The sequence below is a fragment of the Nuphar pumila genome, chromosome 15 (genome assembly GCF_984573655.1).
Source record: "Nuphar pumila chromosome 15, dmNupPumi1.hap1.1, whole genome shotgun sequence".
NCBI classification, from domain to species: domain Eukaryota; kingdom Viridiplantae; phylum Streptophyta; class Magnoliopsida; order Nymphaeales; family Nymphaeaceae; genus Nuphar; species Nuphar pumila.
The window spans coordinates 5001596-5024816 of NC_143263.1; the positions used below are offsets into that span (position 1 = coordinate 5001596).

General features: G+C 36.3%; 1 pseudogene; it reads right to left on the reverse strand.

Annotated features, from left to right (window-relative positions):
- Positions 1–155: 155 nt before the first annotated feature.
- Positions 156–14585, reverse strand: LOC149814233 (putative LRR receptor-like serine/threonine-protein kinase At1g07650; annotated as a pseudogene).
- Between the last annotated feature and the right edge of the window lie 8636 nt (positions 14586–23221).

Here is a 23221-nt window from a genome sequence, read left to right on the forward strand (position 1 = left end):
CTTGTCTTAAGAAAAAAAACGATTATATTTCATAATATTCATCACCAACTGAGAGAGAGAGAGAGAGAGAGAGAGAGAGAGAGAGAGTTGGCCTGCCAAGAAAAACTTTCGAGAAATAAATTGACAGATAAAAGACATAAATATTGTCTGCTACATCACAAGACAAATTTGCCAGATACAAACATAAACCGAGTAGCGAAAGGTTTATCACCGGTCACTAATAAATCAGGTAAACCATAGGTTGCAATCTTGAATAGATCCCAAAAGTTAAGTGTCCCATTACACCATGCAATACTACAAAGTAGGGCCATGTTTGGAGTTAACAGAAAGGTAAAGGAAATCTTCTGGAGAAAGATTGTATGCATTTACCAGTGGCAACAGGCATCTGTCATGACTATTTTTCAAGCTCACAAATAGCTCGAGATATCCCATTATTAACAAATACAAACAATGAAAATTTCACCATAGCATGCCTTATTTGTGCTCTTGTTGCTAACCTTATGAAGGACTATGATACATGATACCTGCTTTTATAACTTAATAGAGCTTGCTGATAAGAACCGTCTCTCTCTCTCTCTCTCTCTCTCTCTCTCTCTCTCTCTCTGCTCTTTTGCGCTTGACCTGCTCCTGGGCCCTATTGAAATTAGACGATGCAAGCGGTGGAGACTGATCTGGAAGACATGGTTGCTTACTACTTGGTGGTTTGTTTGGATGGCACACAATGATGCTACTTTCCGTCAAATTCCGGTCATCCTTAATCATCTTGTCCATAAAATCCTGGTTGACGTATATGTGATTTTACGTATGCATCTTAGAGACCTCTCCTTTCATCTGAACAACGTTCACTCAACGGTGGTTTCTTCTAATCCAGCAGATCCTGGTTGAGCTGGCTTTGTTGTTTGTTGCTAGCTGTTTGTAGTTTCTTTTTCTTTAGCTTTTGTTTTTTCTATATTTTAGTTTTGTTTTTTATTTTGTTCGGTTCATGGGTTCAACATTTTGTTGATCTTCTTTCGTCTCTCTCTCTCTCTCTCTCTCTCTCTCTCTCTCTCTCTCTCTCTGACTGTGATGAGTCTGTCCATGTTGGACGCTCATCACTACTGGGTCCAATTGATAACTCAGACTGAGTTATGGTGTCCTGAGAGAGATCATTTGACCTCTGATGGCTTACATAAGGCATATCTTTGGTGCCACTCAAAGTTGAAGTTTGGTCAACCATGATTTTCCCTTCGAGGATATCCACAATCATAGACATTGTAGGCCTGAGAGTTTGAGAAGACTGGTGCACAAAAGAGCCACTGTGAGGGTCCTCAGGGCCTCTTTCTCTGAGAAGTCTGATTCTAGGTTCGGATCCACCAGTTCCAAGAGTCGCCCCTCTTCTTGTAGAATATAAGCCTGGTTAAGGATCATATGGCAGCAGTTAGTAGGGCACAAGCTTTTCACCCCCATGCTGTGAAACAATATATTGATAAAGGCTACAGGCTATCAAATACAACTTATAAGGATAACAGAACATAATACTTTAGTGGAGTTCGGAGTTCGGACTTCGGATCAAGAGGATAATCTTATAATGAGCTCACTGACTTTGATACTAGGCATTTTCAGCTAGGAAGAGTTAATGATCTCACCTTAAGTGATTCATCTAAGGTGAAAAGGGATGCCTTTCTAGGCCTTCTATGCGAGAGCATATCAGGTAAAATGCCATTTAAGGTGTTAACACGACAAGTGGATCCTAATACACAAGACAGGTGTCAATTCTGTTTAGCAGTTTTACATAAAATATTCTGCTTGATATGTTCTCTTTTTATTCAGAGACTTAAGATATATGTCACATGGATATGGGGATCGACCATTTTTATGAAGTTTTCAGTATGAATATATAAGGAGACACGATATTGGGGCCAAAATAGAGTATCCGTGTGACATAGCTTGAGGTAGTTTATTTGACAGAATGAGCTATGAAGACTGCTAATTTGTAAAGAAAACATGTTACATGGCCAATGTTTGCCATGCATCTTCGTTCAAGCAGAAAAGGAAAGAAAAAAGTGAAAATAATAAATAAAAGATAAGAAGTCCCCTTCATGAATATAAAAAAGCATCGGTTATGGTTTATCCTTAACTATGCCAAAAGTGGCCACATATTTGGATGTCAGCATTAAAGAAATCAGTTCGTGATCTTACACTAGACACCAAGGACACCTAAGAAATGTAAAACAAGACTATAGATAGAATATCACACAAAGTAGCCACATTCTACAAAATGAATAAATGGAGAGTAAAACAGCGATGCTTGCACATGCTCAAAAGAGTAGTAACACTGGTTTAGAACCACAAGATGAAACCGCCAACACATCCAAAGCTAATTGAATTATGTCAAATAAAATGCATAATGTTGTCTGTAATTTGATAACCACATCTAGCACGCATCAGAGAATGATCATGTGGGACTGACTGAACTAAAATGGACTTCAAAAATAAAAGTAGCAAGCAAGAAGCAAAGAATGCTATCATACCATCTTAAGGGTGACCACCATTAATTTCTTTGACTAGTTTACTTAGACATCAAGTTATGAAAGAATAAGTCAGAAGAGATATACCCTATCGAGAAGGAAAGGAAAATCCTCCCTGGGCAAGGCACTTGTATTACTTTGACCGCTCACAATTTCCAATGCTACAACTCCAAAGCTGTAAACATCTGCCTTTTCTGTTAAAGTAACCCCTGGTGGCATACCCAGGAGCCATGTAGCCACTGTTGGGATCACAATCATTTTAAACACTCATAAATTGCTTAGACAAGCAGCAAGGACATGAGAGAGAGCCGAAAGAATATCAACATTAATACTCATGAAGATCAACAAAATGTTGAACCCATGAACCAGACACATAAGAAACAAAGCTAAAATATAGAAAAAACAAAGCTAAAGAAAAGAAACTACAGACAGCTAGCAACAAAACAACAAAGCCTACGCAACCAGGATCCGCAGGATTAGAAGAAACCACCGCTGAGTGAACGTCGTTCAGATGAGAGGAGAGGTCTCTAAGATGCATACGTAATATTGCATATACATCAACCAGGATTTTATGGACAAGATGATTAAAGATGACCGGAATTTGACGGAAAGTAGCATCATTGCGTGCCATCCAAACAAACCACCAAGTAGTAAGCAACCATGTCTTCCAGATCAGTCTCCACCGCTTGCATCGTCTAATTTCAATAGGGCCCAGGAGAAGATCAAGCGCAAAAGACTCTTCTTTGACAATTACGTTCGGAGATCTCCACGTCCTATTAAATAGGGCCATAAAGATTGGGCAGGACCAAAATAAATGAAAAGTAGTTTCTTCAGCAGCTTGACACAACACACACCAACTTGGAAACTGAAAGCCCAACTTCTTTAAATAACTGTGAGTCTGAACCCTATCATGCAAAATTAACCAAGCCAAGAACCGAGATCTTGGAGAAGAGCCCTTACCCCATAACGCACACTCAGGGAACCAATCTGCCCCTTGGGGGAGCAAAGATCTATACACTTTGTGGGTGTGGAACGCTCCATTTGGAGTAATCGCCCATTGCAACCACTGATCATAATTTCCAGCATCCCCAGTTTGATCTCTGAAGGACGATAAGGCTCTCAACCACATGCTTCGCAAGTGCGAGATCGCCAGACCCCGGGTTCCATGGCGAAAAAGAGATAAATCAGGAGCACCATATTTAGCATGGAGCAGGCGAGCACATGGAGAGCCTGGTTGATGAGCCATCCAACATTGCTTGGCTACGAGAGCAATACTCCTATGTCTTGGACATGAGAGAGAGAGAGAGAGAGAGAGAGAGATCAGAATCATATATATCAAAGGCTTCCATTAGAATATGAGTGGGAAAAACCAATTATCTTACTTAAATAGCGATTTCATCTTGGTGGTGTTGAAAGAAATTTTGTTAAAAAAAAGCACTAAGTATATATTTGTGCGACATGCTACATCTTCCACGCAAAACAAACATGTTACTACCACTGTCACCAATATCACCGATATCTCAAAAATAGAGCGATATTATCAGCAAATCCAAGTTGGCCGATATTAAAGGTAAAATATCACAATATTTTCAAGACATTGTCATGAATAAAAATATTGTGATATAATAGCGATATTTTTGAAAAAAAAAACTTATTTTATATATTTTAAGCCTAATTTTTTTATTTTTTGTTTTTTTTTAAATCTTTTCAAAGTTATATTCCTTATAATTTTCAAGAATAACTATTATTTTCTTATATTTATTATTATTTTTCATATTTCTTGTATTTTTAAATCTCCTGCAATCAGTTTTCAACTTTTGAAAATCTCTCTGAGAAATACTCTCGCCGAGATATTACCTTGAATCTATGTTACATGGACACTTCACCTAGGCTGAAGTGTCAGTGTCCGACACTTTATAACACTGACACTCATGGACACGATACCGACACTCCGTTTTTAAAATTAGGAGTGTCCAAAACTTTGAACACGCGCGTCGAGTGTTTAACACCTTAAAAGGCGTCTCAACACCCCGTGTCCAGCAAGTGACATACCCGGTCTAGTATTGGGTATCATAGACACGGGTGTCCAGCATTGTGAACACCTGTTAAACAAGTGTCAAGTATTTTAGAGTTGTAAGATACTTACCTGGGAAGTTTCCATGATGCCAGCATCGAGCATCTGACGCTCCCATTTGTCTTGATGTGTTGTTTTGAGTTTTTGTACTTAAAATCTTACATGTTCGTACTACATCATTGACATTTGTGTAAATCATCAAGGATCAAATTGCAAATGAGAAATGAATGTGCATTTTAAATTTTATGATTTTATTTGCATAATTCTTTAAATCTCTTTTTTCATATATAATGAAAACCTACAAAATGGGCACGATGCTAAATGAAACATGCTAATGTTTTTTTGTTGCTTTTTTCGAAATTCCAACTCCATAGATGTGTTCAACATGATTGATTTACTAGAAATCAACACTTGGATCATGAATTTTGGATAAAAAAAATGGTATTTGAAGCCTCAAAAATTTATAAAAATTATACGCGGTTGATTTTTGAAACCTTATAAAAACCTATCCACACATCATAATCAAACGATCCAAGAAGTGATTCCTATAACAAGTATATAGATCACATATGTACAGTTAGAATTTTGAAAAAACACTAAAAATCTAATAGCATGTTTCATTTAGCACCATGCCCATTTTGTAGGTTTCCATTTTCCTATATATATATATATATATATATATATATATATATATATATATATATATATATATATATATATATATACCAACACCCGTGTCAGTGTCCAAGTAACATAGCCTTGAATGATATAGGTGTTTTATTGATTTTTTTTCAGGTAATATTTCATTAAAGATAATAAAAAAGAGAACTACTAGAATATTGAGGTTGCTTAAGCAGATAAAAAAGGCTCTCACAACACAGTTGATGTTTACTAGTTCAATGACCTCCATTTTCTTTTTCAATTTCAAAAGCACACATCATTTAATGTCAAATCTGTCCAGATATGTCATGCGAGTTTTTTAAAGAAACAAGCAAAAATATCTACTATTTTCATCATAATAATTCCTTGAAAGAAAAAAACAAAAAGGAAGACATGCTTGAAACCTTGCTGTCTATTGAGGAAAGAGGAAAAGGAAAAACATTTAAATGGTGACTCACACAGTCCCAGCTATTTGTGTGCGGATGTGTGTATTGTCTCCTTCATAAAGCTTTGCTAATAAACCAAAGTCTGATATTTTAGCATTGAGGTCTTTATCAAGAAGAATATTTGTAGCCTTGATATCTCTGTGAACAATCTTCAGCCTGGATTCTTCATTAAGATAATCTAGGCCTTTTGCTATTCCAATGCAAATATTGCACCTTGTCGCCCAAGTGAGTTTTAACTGGTGTTCAGTTGTACCTACAAGTCATCGAATTTCCATGCATGAGCTTGAGCCCTGTATCAAATCATTCCACAGGATACCCTTATACCATTGATCTCAAAGATCATTTCAGTATATGTTCATAACCTTGGTGCATGTGACTTGAGAAGCCACACAACCATGAGTAGATTATCCATCTTTAGGATGAGTAGAATCATACAAGGATGTATCCAAATTTCATAATTACACAAGTACCCATCATACACACCGAAAAATCTAACCAAAGAGAGCTCGTGCAAGGGAGTTATTTTCCATGTACTCGTATATTAGCATCAATTGGTTGCCTTCAGTACAACATCCAAATAACTTCACGAGATTTGGGTGTTGCACGACAGATATCATGCTTATCTCATTTAAGAATTCTCGATTCCCTTGTCTTGATTTCGATGAAAGCTGTTTAACCGCAATTATCCTACCATCTGGTAGTGTGCCCTGCTTTCATGAGAAACATAAAACATAAGAACAGAAACAAACAAGAAATGCTGGTGCTGATCACAAACATCACAATGATGACATGAACAAAACAGAATTACATCTTGGAGGCCATTTATCATATTGTGACCTTATAATATGCATAAAACATTTTTTTTCTTCTCTCAAACCATGCTACAACGGAGGATCATATATATATATATATATATATATATATATATATATATATATATATATATATATATATATATATTAATGTGTTTGCCTTGTATCGCAATGTTTCAAGATGGATGACACAGAATCAGGAAAGTAGTTTCAGTCGTTACCTGTTACCACAAGTTTGCCTTGTGCATGTTGACAATGCAAGGAACCATGCAAAATATTCTCATGCCTGACTCCTATACTTGTTATTATTTCAAAACCTAAGACATTTAAATGAAATGCACAAGTGAATTATGCTGTTGGCCGTCTCAGAAAAAAGAAGCATCAAGCACATGCTTGATTGTGTAGTGGCCCATCTGCCATTGCTTGACTTCTCCAATGCTAATTGCCATTCATCTCAAGGTTGAAGTATCATATCGTTATCGGTTGTGTCCAAAATAAGACATGCATCGTAACGTAAAAATCATAAATTTTTAATATTATTTTTTAAAATTCTAAAAAATCATGAAAATCAAGAAAAATTAACACAAATTCTAAAAAAATCATAACATATGAAACAATGATAAATTGTACAAAATACAACCATAAAATTACATATAAAGCCTTCCCTTCATGTCTCTGTGAGCTGCATAAGACATCATAACCAAGTTTTTTAAAAATAACACATGAAACAGTAACCAAGTTTTTAAAAATATACCATCATTCATCATCATTATCTTTTGATGCTACTTTAGGGGTTATAGGATCAAAAGTAGGGAGCACATCTTCGTCGTCCCAGGGGTTGCACTATCTAATTTTTACATGACTTATTTTTTTTCTTGTTTTTTTCTCTCGTACCAGACGTGCAGGCCACAACATTGAGATGTGTTTTGGCTAAATGATTTTACTCAAATGCCTTGTTGCCATGTCGGATCATTTCATGTCATCTTCTCCTAAAAAATCTCAATAAGAAGCAAATAATACTTAGAATAAGGTTTTTTTTACTTAACCCACTTCCTGGAGTGAAAAAAATGCTAGAAATACACTCTTATTTGAACAAACTGCAAAAACCCTCTTTCTTGTGCATGGATCAGCCCCAAATCATTCTCACGAATCCTAGGGTGCATGGATACCTTTCTAATGACTTCTATACAATTAAGGGAGTCGGCCTTCAAGAGGTCTTTAAAACCCAAAACTGAAAATTATGATTTGGCCCATTTTTAAGTGTGCTAACCCTGTATATGATACGATACAATATTTGTATCGTACAATACATACGATATAGATACGATATGCACTCGTATCATGATATGAGTGTGTATTGTATCAATATTCCTCATAGTAACGATATGTATCGTACAATAAAATATGATATGTACAACATTGATTCATCTTATGATGTGGACTGCACAAAAGATGCTTTTCAGTCACTTTTAAATACAACCACTAATGCATGCTAATTTCTGTAAGAACATATCTTGCATGAAAAAACTCAAAATTGAAAAAAAAAATACAACACTTGGAATATGAACACTTCATGACAAAGCATCAAATGAGAAGAAAAACCATACTGCAATTTCTTGATGTTAGAATGTCATACCTTGTAAACTGGTCCAAATCCACCTTCTCCAATCTTGTTCACAGGGTCAAAGTTATTAGTGGTTGCCTTTATTTGTTTAATACTGAAGTACACCTTTTGTTTCTTTAAGCCTTTAAGTTCTGTAAAGAAAAAAAAAGTACCAGAGAAATTTAAATGCTTGATTAGGGACTTGGGCAGATTTCTTATGTCAACCGATTGTCAGTAGGACTTGGAAATTCTTAAAGATAAGACTTCAAGGTTTCAATGTAACAGTGATTCAGAAGTTTCAGTTAAACAGACCTAGTTGCTTTCCAAATTACTGTTGATTTACTTGAGGATATTTAAGTTTAAATTTCAGTTGAAATTTTCATAGTTGTCCATAGTAGATGTCGGCCAAAGTACAAAGCTTCATGGTGGGAATCATAATGTGCATGATGAAAATGATCAAAATTTATTTAATTACTAGTCCTCATAAATCTTATGATAACTATTTGAAGCACGTTGAATTCGATTTATTTGTACCTTCATGCAATGGATCTTTGCCTCCATGCCGGACATTCCAATAAAGGATTGCTAGAACTATCAAGATGATAAGGCAGCTGGCAAGGACAATCGCAGTGATTATTGCGATGGAGTTCTTGTGGCCAGATTTATCATAGTTAACAGGAGTGAAGTCCGCAAGAAAACAAAATATACACGCATTAGAGGATGATGCATAAAGGTTGCAGTGGAATTGAAAATCGAAACAGTTTCTACCCATTGGATATTCCGATAGTACTGTTACCCATAGTCGGTGGAATGTAAATTTACATAGGCACCCCATGAAAGCTGTGTTGGAAATAAAACAACAAACTAGAGAAGAAGATTGTTCTCTAGAATGAAAAACACGCAGAAATGGTGCTAGAAAAGGAGAAGACTACAAATGACTTCAAAACAGTCCAACAACTTATCAAAATGATGATACATAGCTGCTATATATATAGCATTCAAGCCCAACTAGAATTTAATTACATAGTAAATTCTTACCATAGAAAAACTAAAAGGCTATTACATTTTCAAGGAAAAGAAATAAATGAGAGAGGAACCCAAAGAGTTTGCATAGAAAAACTGCAGATATCCTTAATATAAAATGAGGGAGGAATACGAAGAGTCTAGCTTATAATTCCAACAACCCCTCTTAAGCTAGACTATAACGACACCTAATTTCTCTCTCAATTTATTGAAAGTTTCATTCTTTAATGCTTTTGTAAAGATATCAGCCACTTGGTCTTGAGTCTTGTAAAACGTGACATTGATATCTTCATCTTTGACAAAGTCTCTAATAAAATGATACTTGATTCGAATATGCTTACTTTTGCCATGAAAAACTGGATTTTTGGTGAGTTCTATGGCTGAACTATTGTCACAAAATAAAGGAGTGCTTTCACATTGAGGATGCTTCAACTCATGAAGAATCCACCTTAGCCAGAGAGCTTGACAACTAGAAAGAACCAATGAAATATACTCAGCTTTGGTTGTGGAGAAAGCCACAACAACTTGCTTCTTCGATGCCCACGAGATTGCACCTGAGCCAATGTGAAAAACGAAACCTGAAGTGCTTTTACTATCATCTCTGTTTTCACCTCAATTACTATCACAAAAACACACCAAATTTGAATCTTTTGACACATTTATAATGAATTCCATAATCGATAGTGCCACACACATATCTCAAAATTCTTTTGCCTATGTCTCAATGAGTATTAGAAGGAGATTCCATGAATCTGCTAATCATGCTGACAACAATCATAAGATCAGGTCTTGTAGCAGTTAAGTACATAAGACTATCAACAAGGCTTCTATAGAGAGTTGCATCGATCTTCATTTTTGCTAAGTTTCAATCCAATTTCTATGGCAGTATTAAGAGGTGTAGCACCCTCCATTCTGAACTTCTTCAATATATTTTCAGCATACCTTTTTTGAGATATGAATATTTCATCTTCGGCTTGCTTTACCTCAATGCCCCAAAAAAATGGAGAAGCCCCATATCAGTCATTTCGAATTCGTGCATCATATCCTTCTTAAAATTTCTACACATGCTTGCACTAGTGTCGGTAATTATTAAATCATCAACATATAAGCAGATGACTAAGAACTCCCCTTGAATGCCTTCTTTGATGAAGAGAGTATGCTCGAAAGGACATTGTTTGAAACCATTCTTCAAGAAATATCCATCAATGTGACTATATCAAGCCCTTGGCGCTTGTTTAAGCCCATATAAAGCCTTATTCAATCGACACACTTTGTTTTCTTCATCCTTCTTTACATAACCCAGAGGTTGATCAATATACACTTTTTCTTCAAGGAGACCATTCAAGAAAGTTGATTTTACATCCATTTGATAGACCTTCCATTTTCTTTGAGCAGCCAAAGCTAACACCATTACGAATTATTTCAAGGCGAGTCACAGGAGCAAAAACTTCATTAAAATCAACGCCATACCTTTGCTTGTAACCTTTTACCACCAGCCGAGCTTTGCATTTTTCAACTTCTCCATTTGAGTTGAATTTTATTTTATATACCCACTTGTCACCAATAGATTTGTGTCCACTTGGGAGCTTAGTCAACTCTCAAGTATGATTTCTTTCAATGGAGTTCATTTCTTGATTCATAGCAATTCTCCACTTCTTTTCTTGAGATGATTCTTCATAAGTAATTGGATCGGCGTCCGCAAATAAAGCAAAATTCACCAAATCTTCCTCAAGATTTCTTCTTGTTGTTTCATAAATTTTTTGAAGACTTCTTGTCTTCATAGGAGGAGATTCAGAACTCCTTAAAGATGAGAAAGCCGGTGATAAATGCGCAGATGGAGAGGAGAGTGAAGTATCTTCTTCACCACCGTCACCATTAGGTTCATGACTCTCCTCCTTATTGATGAAATGTGAATTTTTATTTTCATTCTCGCCATCCCAATTTCAAGATTCTTCTTCATTGAATTTTACATCTCTGCTTATGATAATTTTCTTGGTGATTGGTTTGTAAAGCTTATAAGCCTTTGAGCATTCACTGTACCCAACAAGGATACATTTTTCAGATTTATCTTCAATCTTGCTCCTTCGTTCATAGGAAATATGAGAATAACATATGCTGCCAAATACTTTCAAATGAGCAACACATGGTTTTTGCCCACTCCATGCTTCTTGAGGAGTTAGGTCTTGAACACTTTTAGTGGGGGCATGATTAAGAAGATAGATAGCACATGCCACTGATTCAGCCCAGAATATGTTAGGCATACCTTTAGATTTCAACATACTTCTTGCCATCTCCATGATCATGCGATTCTTCCTTTCCACAATGTTGTTTTGTTGAGTTGTGTACCGAGTAGTCAACTGATGACGGATGCCCTTCTCTTTCAAGAATTCCTCAAACTCACTGAACATATATTCAGCCCCATGATCAATACACAAGGTTTTAATAGAGAGATCACTTTGCCTTTCAACACATGTCATAAATTGCTTAAAATATTTGAATACCTCAAGTTTTTCTTTTAGAAAATAAACCCATGTCTTTCGACTGAAGTCATCAATGAATGTTAAAAAGTAATGATTACCTCCAATAGATGTGGTGTGCATAGAGCCGCATAGATCAAAATGAACCAACTCAAGTGGTTTTGATGCTCGCCAAGATTTGCCACCAGGAAAAGAGTCTCTGTGATGTTTCCCAAGAACACAACCTTCACAAATTTTGTCTTGCTGATGAATGTTAGGCATGTCTCTGACCATATGTTTTTTGCACATGAAAGATAAAGAACTGAAATTCAAATGCCCATATCGAAGATGCCATAACCATAATGGATCTTTAATAATATTATTGAAGCAAGGAAGTACAACACTTTGAAATATAAATGGAAACATTTTGTTTTGAGTCATTTTTACCTCGGCTATGAGAGAATTCTTCTTATCCTTGATTTCACATATTTCTCCTTTGAAATGAAGATCATATCCTTTTAGAATAAGTTGCCCAACACTCAAAAGATTGTGTTTGAGGCTTGGAACATAGAAAACATTAGTGACGTGCTTGCTGCCATGGTTAGTTTTAACAAGAATATCACCACGTCCCTTGACAACAAGCCTATTATCATCACATGTTCTAACTTCAATTTGGATCATTTCATTTAATTTCACAAATAAATTTTTGTTATCAGTCATGTGGTTATTACAACCACTATCAATATACCATACTTCATCATGTATTTTTTCTTTGGTATCACAAGCAAGAAAAAAAATATCATCATCAAGAATTTTATTTTTCTCATGCATGAAAGTTACCTCCTTTTGGTTTTCTTCTACCAATCTCTTTCTACAGAACTTTATGGTGTGACCATACTTCTGACAATGAAAGCATTGAACTTGTGAGAGGGAGCGACTACAGCCTCGACCTCTTCCTCGCATAGAATAAGATGAATTACAATCATCTTCTTTCGTCTCTTGATTTCTATCACCTTCATATCCTCTTATTCTTCCTCTTCCTCTTCCTCTTCCTCTTTGTCCTCGAGCACCACCATGAATGGAGAGTTGTGTCTGAAAAGCTTGCTCGATTGAAGGATAATTAAATTGCTTTATACGAAGTTCATGAGATTGAAGTGATCCCATTAAACTATCAATGGACAAGGTGGATAAGTCTTTGGATTCTTCTATAGCAACAACAATATGTTCAAACCTGCGAGTTAAGCTTCTCAATATTTTTTCAACAACTCTTTGATCTTCAAGTTTTTCACCATTTACTCGCATTTGATTAACAATAGAGAAGACTCGATTGAAAAATGCTTCAATAGTTTCAGATTCTTTCATTTTTAAAGAATCAAATTCACTTGTAAGAGTTTGAAGTCTCACCATTTTTACCTTGTCTTCTCCTTTATATGTTATATAGAGAGTATCCCATGCTTTGCCGATTTCGCCGAAGATATCCTTTCGAAAATAGCTTCATCAACAGCTTGATAAATATATAACAAAGCCTTATTGTTCTTCTTTCGATTTTCCTTCAACTCAGTTTGTTATCGTTGAGTGATTTCCTCCACATTGTCCATCTCATCTAAGCCACTTTCAACAATGTCCCATAGGTCTTGAGAGCCAAAGAGCGCCTTCATTTGAATACTCCACTTGTTATAATTTTTCTCAGCAAAGCAAGGAACTTGTGGTTGCACCATATTGTTGGAAGTCATCCTAGCTTTGATACCACTATGTTAAAAATAAAATAGCAAACTAGAGAAGAAGATTGTTCTTTAGAATGAAAAACATGCAGAAATGGTGCTAGAGAAGGAGAAGACTACAAATGGCTTCAAAATAGTCCAACAACTTATCAAAATGATGATACATGGCTGCTATATATATATATCATTCAAGCCCAACCAGAATTTAATTACATAGTAAATTCCTACCATAGAAAAACTAAAAGGCTATTACATTTTCAAGGAAAAGAAATAAATAGAAGAACCCAAAGAGTTTGCATAGAAAAACTACAGATATCCTTAATGTAAAACGCGTTCTCAAAATGAGGAAGGAATGTGAAGAGTCTAGCTTATAATTTCAACAAGCTGCCCTTTTGAAGTCCACAAGGTAGTGGAATCAAGCATTCAAGCCACACTATGAGCTACAAAGCTCATTTTTGGCAGAAGTAAGATCCCAATAAATATAAACGCAGCCTAATGTTTTGCATGAGATTGAAAGATAGTATTTTTGAAGCCTAGTCCATGTAACTATCAAGAAACCTTTGCCCCCAAACAAAAGAACAAGTAGCTGCCAACGATAATATTGAAGAGTTTAAGGCAAATCAACTTACTAGGCTTCATTGAAATAGCTGAGATAAGAGTTCCATAAACACCTTTTTCTGGAATTATAAATGTCCCTTTCCCTGCCCAATAGAAATTTATATACAGTGTGTTTGTTGTCACGTTCACGTTGAAACTCTTGATGACTTCCTTACCTGGGCCACCAGCTTCGCTTTCAATGTTGAAATTCTTCAACACTATTTCATGTTGCATGGTGAAAAGATCAAGACAATTTAATTCTCACCACAAATAGGGTTTACTGAAGTGGCAAGCAAATTACTCACTTGGATGTATACACCAAAGACATGCTCTCCAAGACTGGTGAAAGTTTGGTCATATATAAATATTATCTCAGCAAAGTGAAGGCGGACGTTGTAGTTTCCATTCTGTAGGCATAGGCCATAATATGTCATGGTGATTGGTGTAGCGCATGCTGTCATGTATAGTGTTGGATCACTCATCAACAGTCTGGTTTTGTTGGTTGGTATGCAATTGGGTTTACCGTAGTCCATAAACCATCCAGTACTAGTAAAGGCCCAGTTGCCATTTCCGCTGTAGAAGAATACGGAGTTCCCACTTTGTTCATCTGCTTCATACTTGCCCCCATCAATAGTATATTCCTTCCCCCCACAACTTATAAACAAGGAGGAATCTGCCAATAGCATGTTAATAAGTAGTCAAGTGACTCAAGTCACATACACAAATGGAATTCCAACATTGATATAGCTGACAAGTTAAAGGGCTCAATGTTTTTCTATTATTCAAATGGCTAATACTTACATTTTGCTAATCCTTTTCAGGGAAAATCCTTTCTTAAGCATGCAGGAACTCTAGAAAAAGCCAACTTTGTTAGGATTCTTGCCATGCTTAACAATATCACTACTGTCATCAATTTAGTAATAATGGCATGTTTTGGTTGAACCAAGATATCACCTCAACAATTCAATCTCAAGGAAATAAAGAGCTTACAAATTGTCAGTTGTGGAAGAGAAGCTGGACACGAGGTTCTTGGAGCAGTGAGAAGCAGAATATTGTTACAGAGCCTAATGCAAGCTAAATGATACTCGAAGACAAGGAATCAAAGATTGGCATGTGAGTATTCTTACACATTCCCCTGGTGAACACATTGCATTTGAATATGCACCTCCAAAATCGTTCTTTGATAAATCTCTGTAAAGAGATAAATGTTTCGTGGCTGTTTAAGCAGATTATATACAAGTATGCATGCCACTAAGCAAGTCCCTAACAATCATCACTTAAACAATATGAAAATATCTACAAATAATGTGGCAGAGAATATCCAAAAAGAAAATAGAATTAGCAAGTTTCTAACAGTTATTACAGGGAAGTGTTATGTGCATTGTAACGTCATGCACACAGAGTGGTTTTCTTGTGATTTTTAAGTTGGCATTTTTGTCATTTTGAATCCATTATTAAATTCTTAAAAGTCCCAATGTACCTTACTTAAAAACTAACCATGCCCTTATCTACAAATGTCATTGCCCCTCTCATCCATTGCTTGACTAACTTGGCTACTACTCACCTGAAAATTAATTAGAGATTTGCTTATGATATGGTTGTCAGCGAGGGATTATAAGTGTGCCGCATAATGTTGGTCATTCACATGTTCTAGTAACCAACAACAAGTGTGCCTCATAATGTTGGATCACTTGTTAATGTTGGCAAAAACAATGGATTACATACTATGTGAATCTCAAGGAAAGCCGGATGGAAGAGCTTTTAATTAGAATCCAAGGAAAACAACAAAGAAAAAGGTCAAATGGCTACTGCTTGTTTATGGATCGCGGGAAGCAGGTAGCTCCAAAAAGGGACCTTTTCTTCCATAATGAGATATAATATGATGTATGTATTTAAGAGTATGGCCTTTGACAAGTTGATGCCTGATGGAATGTAGAAACCAAGGTTACCATACTAAGAAGTGGAAGCGGAAGCGGAAGCGGAAGCGAAAGCGGAAAATGAAACGAGAAGCAGAAGCGAGACGTGAGATATTTTAAAATTTATAAGAAGCAGGAAATGAGGAATCAATTTAAAAGAAAAATAGGAATAAAAGAGAAAGTGATATAGGATCAAATGAGAAACAAAATACAAATCAAAGGAGAAAGGAATAAAAACTAAAATAAAATTGATTATTTTTAAATTTGTGATTTCATAGTGTAAGAATTAAATTCTTCTCAAAATCTAAAAATGATGTTTGCCAATTTAAAGAAAGTATATGAGAAGTGAGTGGGAGGTGTGAAAGGAAGTACATGAAAAACATAAAAAGAAGTGTGAGAGAAGCATATAAGAATCATATAGGGAAGCAGGGAAGAAATGTGTAGGAAGCATAGGAGGAGTGTGGGAGAATCGAGATTCCTATCAAGTTTAAAAAGCGAAGAGTTTCATGTTTCTAAATCGAGTTTCGAAGAAGTGTGCTTCCCATCTATCTATGAAGCTTTCGGTAACTCTGGGAGAAACTGTTCTTTGCTCCAGATTTCCTTTTTAGTTGAAAATTTTGGGCTGATTGATTGTGTTTGAGTAATATGGAGTTGAAAATGGATAATATTGTAATAAAGTGATCACTGTTTCATTCATCAATACATTTCAATCTTGAGTATCCGAAACTAATTTCAAGTATTTAAGCTACTTTTTTCAGTGGAATTTTATAAAATTATTAGTTCAAGTTTTCATGACTATGCATGTTAAGGCGTAAAAAAGGGCATGCAATAAGTTATCGTGAAGAATGGATGTATTTACATATCTGAACTTGCATGCTTGTTTTTGTTCTCTTTTTTGTCTGCAAGATACCACCATGAATACAATTTGTGTTGTTTTCTAGGTGCATCTAAGCTCATTGCATTTATGTTTGTTTATTATGTTTTTTAATGTTTTCTTTTATCCAGGTGTGGGATACTCGGCAAAATTCATGTTGCAATTCTTTTAATGCTCATGAGGAATATGTTATCGACATGACTTTTGTCCCTAGTACTATGCAACTTCTAGGAACAAGGCAAAATTTTCCTTTCTTTCTTAATAAGTTGGAAATGGAATGATTTGGTTAGACATTAATGTTTTCTTGCACCCCCCTATATAATTGGGTTCAGTTGTAAAAATTGTAACATTTTTTTTATCTTTTTTTGAATTTATAACCCGAAGAAATTGCACCTGGCACGAAGACTTGATCGCACTGGCTCATGCTATACTTACGGTCATCATGCCGGCAACGTAAAACTCTGAGGCTAGGACTCCCTACCCCTGGGGCCTATGCTACGCATTGGCTTGCGCAGAGGGGTGACACCCATGGGAATCGATCCTTGACTGCCCGTATAGCAGCCAAGGCCCCACCCCACTATGCGAACCCCCCTTGGGGCTTGTAACATTTTTATCTAAAGTTATTTTCCAATTAATTATTGTAAGTTTGCTAATCATGTTCCTGAAGTTGCTTTGATAGTTAGTAGATAGAACCCTAAATGTTTTAGGAACTGATAAAAGCCTTACTTTGATTGAATGCGATTAAATAATGTAAAATTAAAGAAAAATGTTTTTTATCTTAATTTTTAGAGGTTGCAGTAATGATTATGTATAAGTACATAAATGTGGCTGTATTAGGAGATTATGGTTTATGCTTATTGAGCTTTCATATTGATGCTGAAGGATGTCCTTTGCAATAGTTATGTGGACTAAGCAAAGTGGGACTCTATTGAAGAAATTAAAATGGATGCAAAGACTGAAGGTCCTCAAGAGGGAAGATCGAATTGTGTGACTTGCATCATTATTATGATGTCACCTTATAGCTGATTTTTGGATTATTGGAAAGCTATCTGATAGGTAGATTTTTTTAATTGGAGGAGCCTGAGGTGGACACTGTGGCATTTTGTTCGCCCTAATATCAAGCTGAAGATGATTAGTAATAAGAGCTGCATCTTTTATTACGAAGTTATCATGTATCTTGGTCTTATTCTAGTACCTAGTGGATGCTTAAAGATATGTTTTTGAAGCGATTCATGTTTCACAAATTCCTTTATCTTAATAAGGTATTGATCATTCCATCTTCTCCAAGACAAGGTAAGTTTTTCTATAAAAGAGATTGTAAAATAGTCATTCCCATGTCTTACAGGACTCGTCATGGTTGGCTTCTGTTTTAAGATTTGTGAACTCTTTCATAGGTCATGATAATTACCATCCTATATTATAGCTTTCTTTTGAAAATAACTATTGACATGTTATCTGATTTTTTATTTTTAATGATTTTTCTTCTTTCAAATAAAAAAAATCTAGAGCAAGGCATAATGAATCAACCATGTGCTTTGACACTAAATGCTTGCAACATGTAGGTTCTGATAAAGTGGTGTTTTGGGTCTGGATATCATACCAGACCCGAATCCACCTGTACAGCCTTTATGTACAACTTGATATTATTCTATTTCATTCCGGGTCTGAATATTATACCAGACCCGGACCCATATTGTACACTCAAAACATATTAATATACACTCTTTAGGTCACGATTTCATAGATTGAAATTGTGACAACCACAACCCTTTCTTCTTCTATTCCTTTTCTCTTTCTCAACGCAGGTTCCTGTGAAGATTCTAACATGGTATCAGAGCAAAGATCCATCTAGGGTTGAAGAGGCTTCCGAAGGGTGTAACCGACCGACCAGAGGTTTGAGGTCTCCACTGTCTCCTGCCTTCTACTCTTCTTCAGTTTTTTTTCTCGTTCCTCCACCTCTTTTCTATTCTCTTACTGGTGAATTCACGTCCCACGAGGGTCTGATATTCACGTGAACTCTTGTTCACGCAGACCCTGAGTGTCACAAAGGGGAAATTCTACTAAAGTTGATTCACGTAAAGACGTGAATCACTGAAGTTGATTCACTCGTTCACGTGAATCGACCCACCTTTTTCACCCACGATTCATCCTTTCCTCTTTTCGCCTGTATTTTCAGACCTGGTGCACCAGATTGGTTTCACTTCTTGCGCATTCTCCTCTACGCATCTGCTCTACGTATTCAGATCTGAGAAATTAAGCCCTCTTTGCTGTTCGTATTTGTTGAGTAACAATAGTTTGTTTTTAATCCAATTCTCACCTCATTTTCAAGTGTCTCGTCTTTAAAATAAGTCTCCTCTCACTGTCACAATTGGTACCTACATTGTTTTTATCTGAAAAACACATTTAGTACATTTAGATTAATATTTTGTTCCATGTGTGAAAATTTTCAATTTTCATTACGTTAATCTCCAATCTTATAAAAGTGCAAGGGAAAACTTAGTTATGATTCCCTTTAAACCTGACAATCTCTGATCGCCAGTTTTAAGGTTTATTCAGCCGCAAAAAGAAAAAGAAAAATGGGCGATCAACAAATCTTACTGGCAGAAGATTGAGCACTTTGTGAACACTCTTGTTACCTTTCTTTTCTCCATGAATTCTTATTCTTCTCAATCAAGTCTCTCTTCAAGTTTTCTTAATCAACTCATTTTTCAAAAGTTAAACACCTCAAACTTCTTGATTTAGAAAAGACAAATCATACCTTTCATAAGGAGCCAAGGTCTCTTAGGTCACCTGGATGGAACCACTCCAGTTTCCCTAGAATTTGTTACATGAAAGGAGAAAGATGATAAAGGGGGCAAGTTCAATTGTGTATGTTAAAAATGCAGAATATCTCAACTGGAAAAGGAAAGATCAGTCAGTAGTTGCATACATCACTTTTATCTTGTCTCAAGAGGTTCTTGTTGCGATCCCCGACAATTGTACAACCCTACAACTTTGGGAGAAATTGGTTCAGACGTATTCAAAAGTTTCATAGGCGATGATGGTTTTTCTCAAGAGGGAATTTCAGCTACTGAGAAAAGATTCCATGACCATCATGGAATATCTCAATAAGATGAAGACTATCACAGACCAACTTGCAGTTATAGGATGTGTCGTGAGTGATAGCGATGTGCAACAAACTCTGAGTGGATTGGGACCCGACTATAATATGATTGTCACTTCACTATTATGTCTGCCTGCCCTTCCTACTTTTGATGAGTTGAGAGCTAAACTGATTCAGTATGAAATGACTCTGAAGGGATTTTCTCAAGAAACACATGCTCATACAAATTCTCAAGAAGTTTTTGCCACAGGAGTGACTTATGGTCGAGGACGAGGGCTAGGGGGACAAGGGTGAAATGGACACAGAGGATGTGGATTGCTTCCCACTCCAAATATCTTGACTCATACTCAGGGACAAAGGCCAATCCCCCACTTGCTCCCTCTACAACAAAAAGGGGCATATCAAGGCGAATTGTTGGCACAACTCTGAAAATAAAGGAAAGGCTCCACAGACAGAACAGAAAGCAAAGCCCATTAATATCAGAGACAATGGAGAGATTAGAGATCTGTTAATATCTGCCCTGTCAGAATTGAAATTAAAACAGAACGATCAAGGCACATAGTTTATCAACTCAGGGGCAGCAACTCACGTGACTGGTGATGCAGGTAAACTTTCTAAACTTATCCCTTATTTTGGCAAATGTAACATTGTCACTGGAGATGGATCCTATCATCCTGTTTCCTATGTTGGAAAATCTGCCATTCCCATGTCACATTCTACTCTTGAACTTATTGATGTACTTCATGCTCCAAATATCAAGAAAAATATTGTCTCTGTTTCCAAGCTTGTTGATGATAATCATGCTTTAGTCGAATTCACTCCCTTCTCTGTGTAGGTCAAGGACCTTCGTACGAGGGAAACATTCGCTGAAGGAAAAAGATGAGACAATATGTATATCTTTAAAGAAGCTCCATGTCATCCCGTCCGCCCTATTCATCTAGATTCAAAGTCTTCATTAGAGTTGTGTTGCTTCCTTTCAACAAATGTTTTTAGTATTTCTGAATGTAATAAGTCTTTCTTATGACATAGTCGATTAGGACATTGTGGGAGTCATTTTATTGAGAAACTTGTTTCTAATAATCTCATTTCAAAAGAAAGTCTCAATGTGGATGAGAAAAGCCAGAAATGTTTCAGTTGTTCTTTATGCAAAAGTCATGTATTGCCTTTTCATTCTATTAATAAGAGAGCTTCAAAGCCTTTTGAGATGATATGTTCTGATGTATGGGGACTTGCCCTAGTTGTCTTTGAATCTGGGAGCAAATACTACCTAATCTTTGTTGATAGCTACTCTCGATACACCTGAATATATTTCATAAAAAATAAGTCGTAAGTTTTCCTTTTGTTTCAAAATTTTCTTTCCTTAGTAAAAAATCAATTCTCTGAGTCTATCCAATTCTTCCAATGTGATGGAGGTGAGGAGTTCTCATCTAGTGACTTTATTTCTTTTCTTTAAAATAATGGGATAGGAAGAAGGGTGTCCTGCCCACACACGCCTCAACAAAATGGGATTGTTGAGCGAAAACATAGGCACATCGTTGAAAGTGCCATGAGTATGCTCCATGATAGTAATCTTCTCATTAGTCTGTGGACATAAGCCTTTCATTTCACCGTACATGTGATAAATAGATTGCCTATGATTGTTCTAGAAAATAAGTCTCCTTATTATTGTCTTTTTGGAACTCATCCTAGTTATCATGATTTGCGTGCTTTTGGATGTGTTTGTTATGTGCATATTGAGCGATTTCTAAGAAACAAGTTTCAAGACAAGGCTCAGAAGTGTAGATTTATGGGATATGACAATGACTACAAAGGATATAGGTGTTACGATCTCGTCAACAGACGTATCAGAATCTCAAGAAATGTCATCTTTGATGAACACAATTTTAATCACAAAGCTGACACAATGGATATGTCCTCTACCATGACCAAAGTTTATTATCCTTGGCTGAATTCAGAACTTTTTGCTAGTTCCAATGAAGTCTGCCCTCTAGATTGTGGGCAGCAGGAAAAAGAAATGTTTGAGATTATTGGCATATAGGGATCACAGGATCGGGAAGAAAAACCATCTGTACCGGGCATATACAAGGGCATTTGCTATGCTAGACAGAGAACGACAATGCCAAATCTTTCAAATCACACCTCAGCAGCTGCACCTACTTCTTCTCATACTCTTGAAGTCAGAAGATCCAATCGCATGCGACACCATATTGATAAGTGTGTCAGCTATAACAATTTCTCTTTGGACTTTCAACTCTTCTTAACTGCTCTGAATAAAGAAGATGAACCTATCATGTACTATCAGGCAATTACTTCCACTAAATGGGTAAAAGCCATGAATGATGAAATGCAAGCCTTACATGAATGTGGAACCTGAGAAATCGTTCCCAGACCACCTGATAAAAATGTTGTTGGATGCAAATGGGTCTACAAAATAAAGTACAAACCAGATAGAACCATTGAACGATACAAGGCGAGACTGGTTGCAAAAGGATTCACTCAAGAAGTAGAACAAGACTATAATGAGACATTCACTCCAGTGGTGAGAATAGGAACGATTCAAATTATTCTTTCCTTGGTCGTTGAGCATGGATGAAAGCTGAGTCAGCTTGATGTAAAAAATGCATTTTTGCATGGGATTTGAAGGAGGAAGTCTATATGGAACAACCCCCTGTATATCAAGAGCAAAACTGTAAAACACATGTGTGCAGGCTAAAAAAAACTATCTATGGCCTAAAACAAGCATCTCGCTCTTGGTTTGACAGCTTCTCCCTTGAGATTCAGAAACATGGATTCTCACGCTTCCTATTGGATCACTCATTATTCATTTTTAGAAGTCAGAATGTGATCACTGTATTGTTAATTTATGTTGATGATATAGTTATCACAGGAAACTCTGAAGATCACGTCAAAGAAGTAAAAGATCTATTAGGTCAGAGGTTCAAAATGAAAGATCTCTGAGCCTTGCGCTATTTTCTTGGCGTAGAAGTCGATAGCCAGGCTCATGGCTTGACTCTCACTCAACACAAGTATACGATAGATGTTCTCGGCAAGGCAGGTATGAAAGACTGCAAACCTTTAGCCACTCCAAGTGTGCTCCACCAAACATTAAGTGCTCATGATGGAGACCTGTATGAAGACCTCACCAGGTATCACAGTCTAATAAGAATGTTACAGTATCTCACATTTACTAGACCTGATATTGTTTATTCAGTCAATCAAGTGTCTCAATTCATACATGCACCACATACTAGGCATATAGAGGTGGTTAAGAGGATACTCAGATATCTGAAAGGGACCATTGGAGATAGGTTGATATATTCTTCACAGTCGTCTAGCAAGAATGTGCGTGAATTTATTGTATATTATGATGCAGGCTGGGCAGGAGATCTTGATGAGTGAAGGTCTACATCTGGATATTGTGTTTTTATT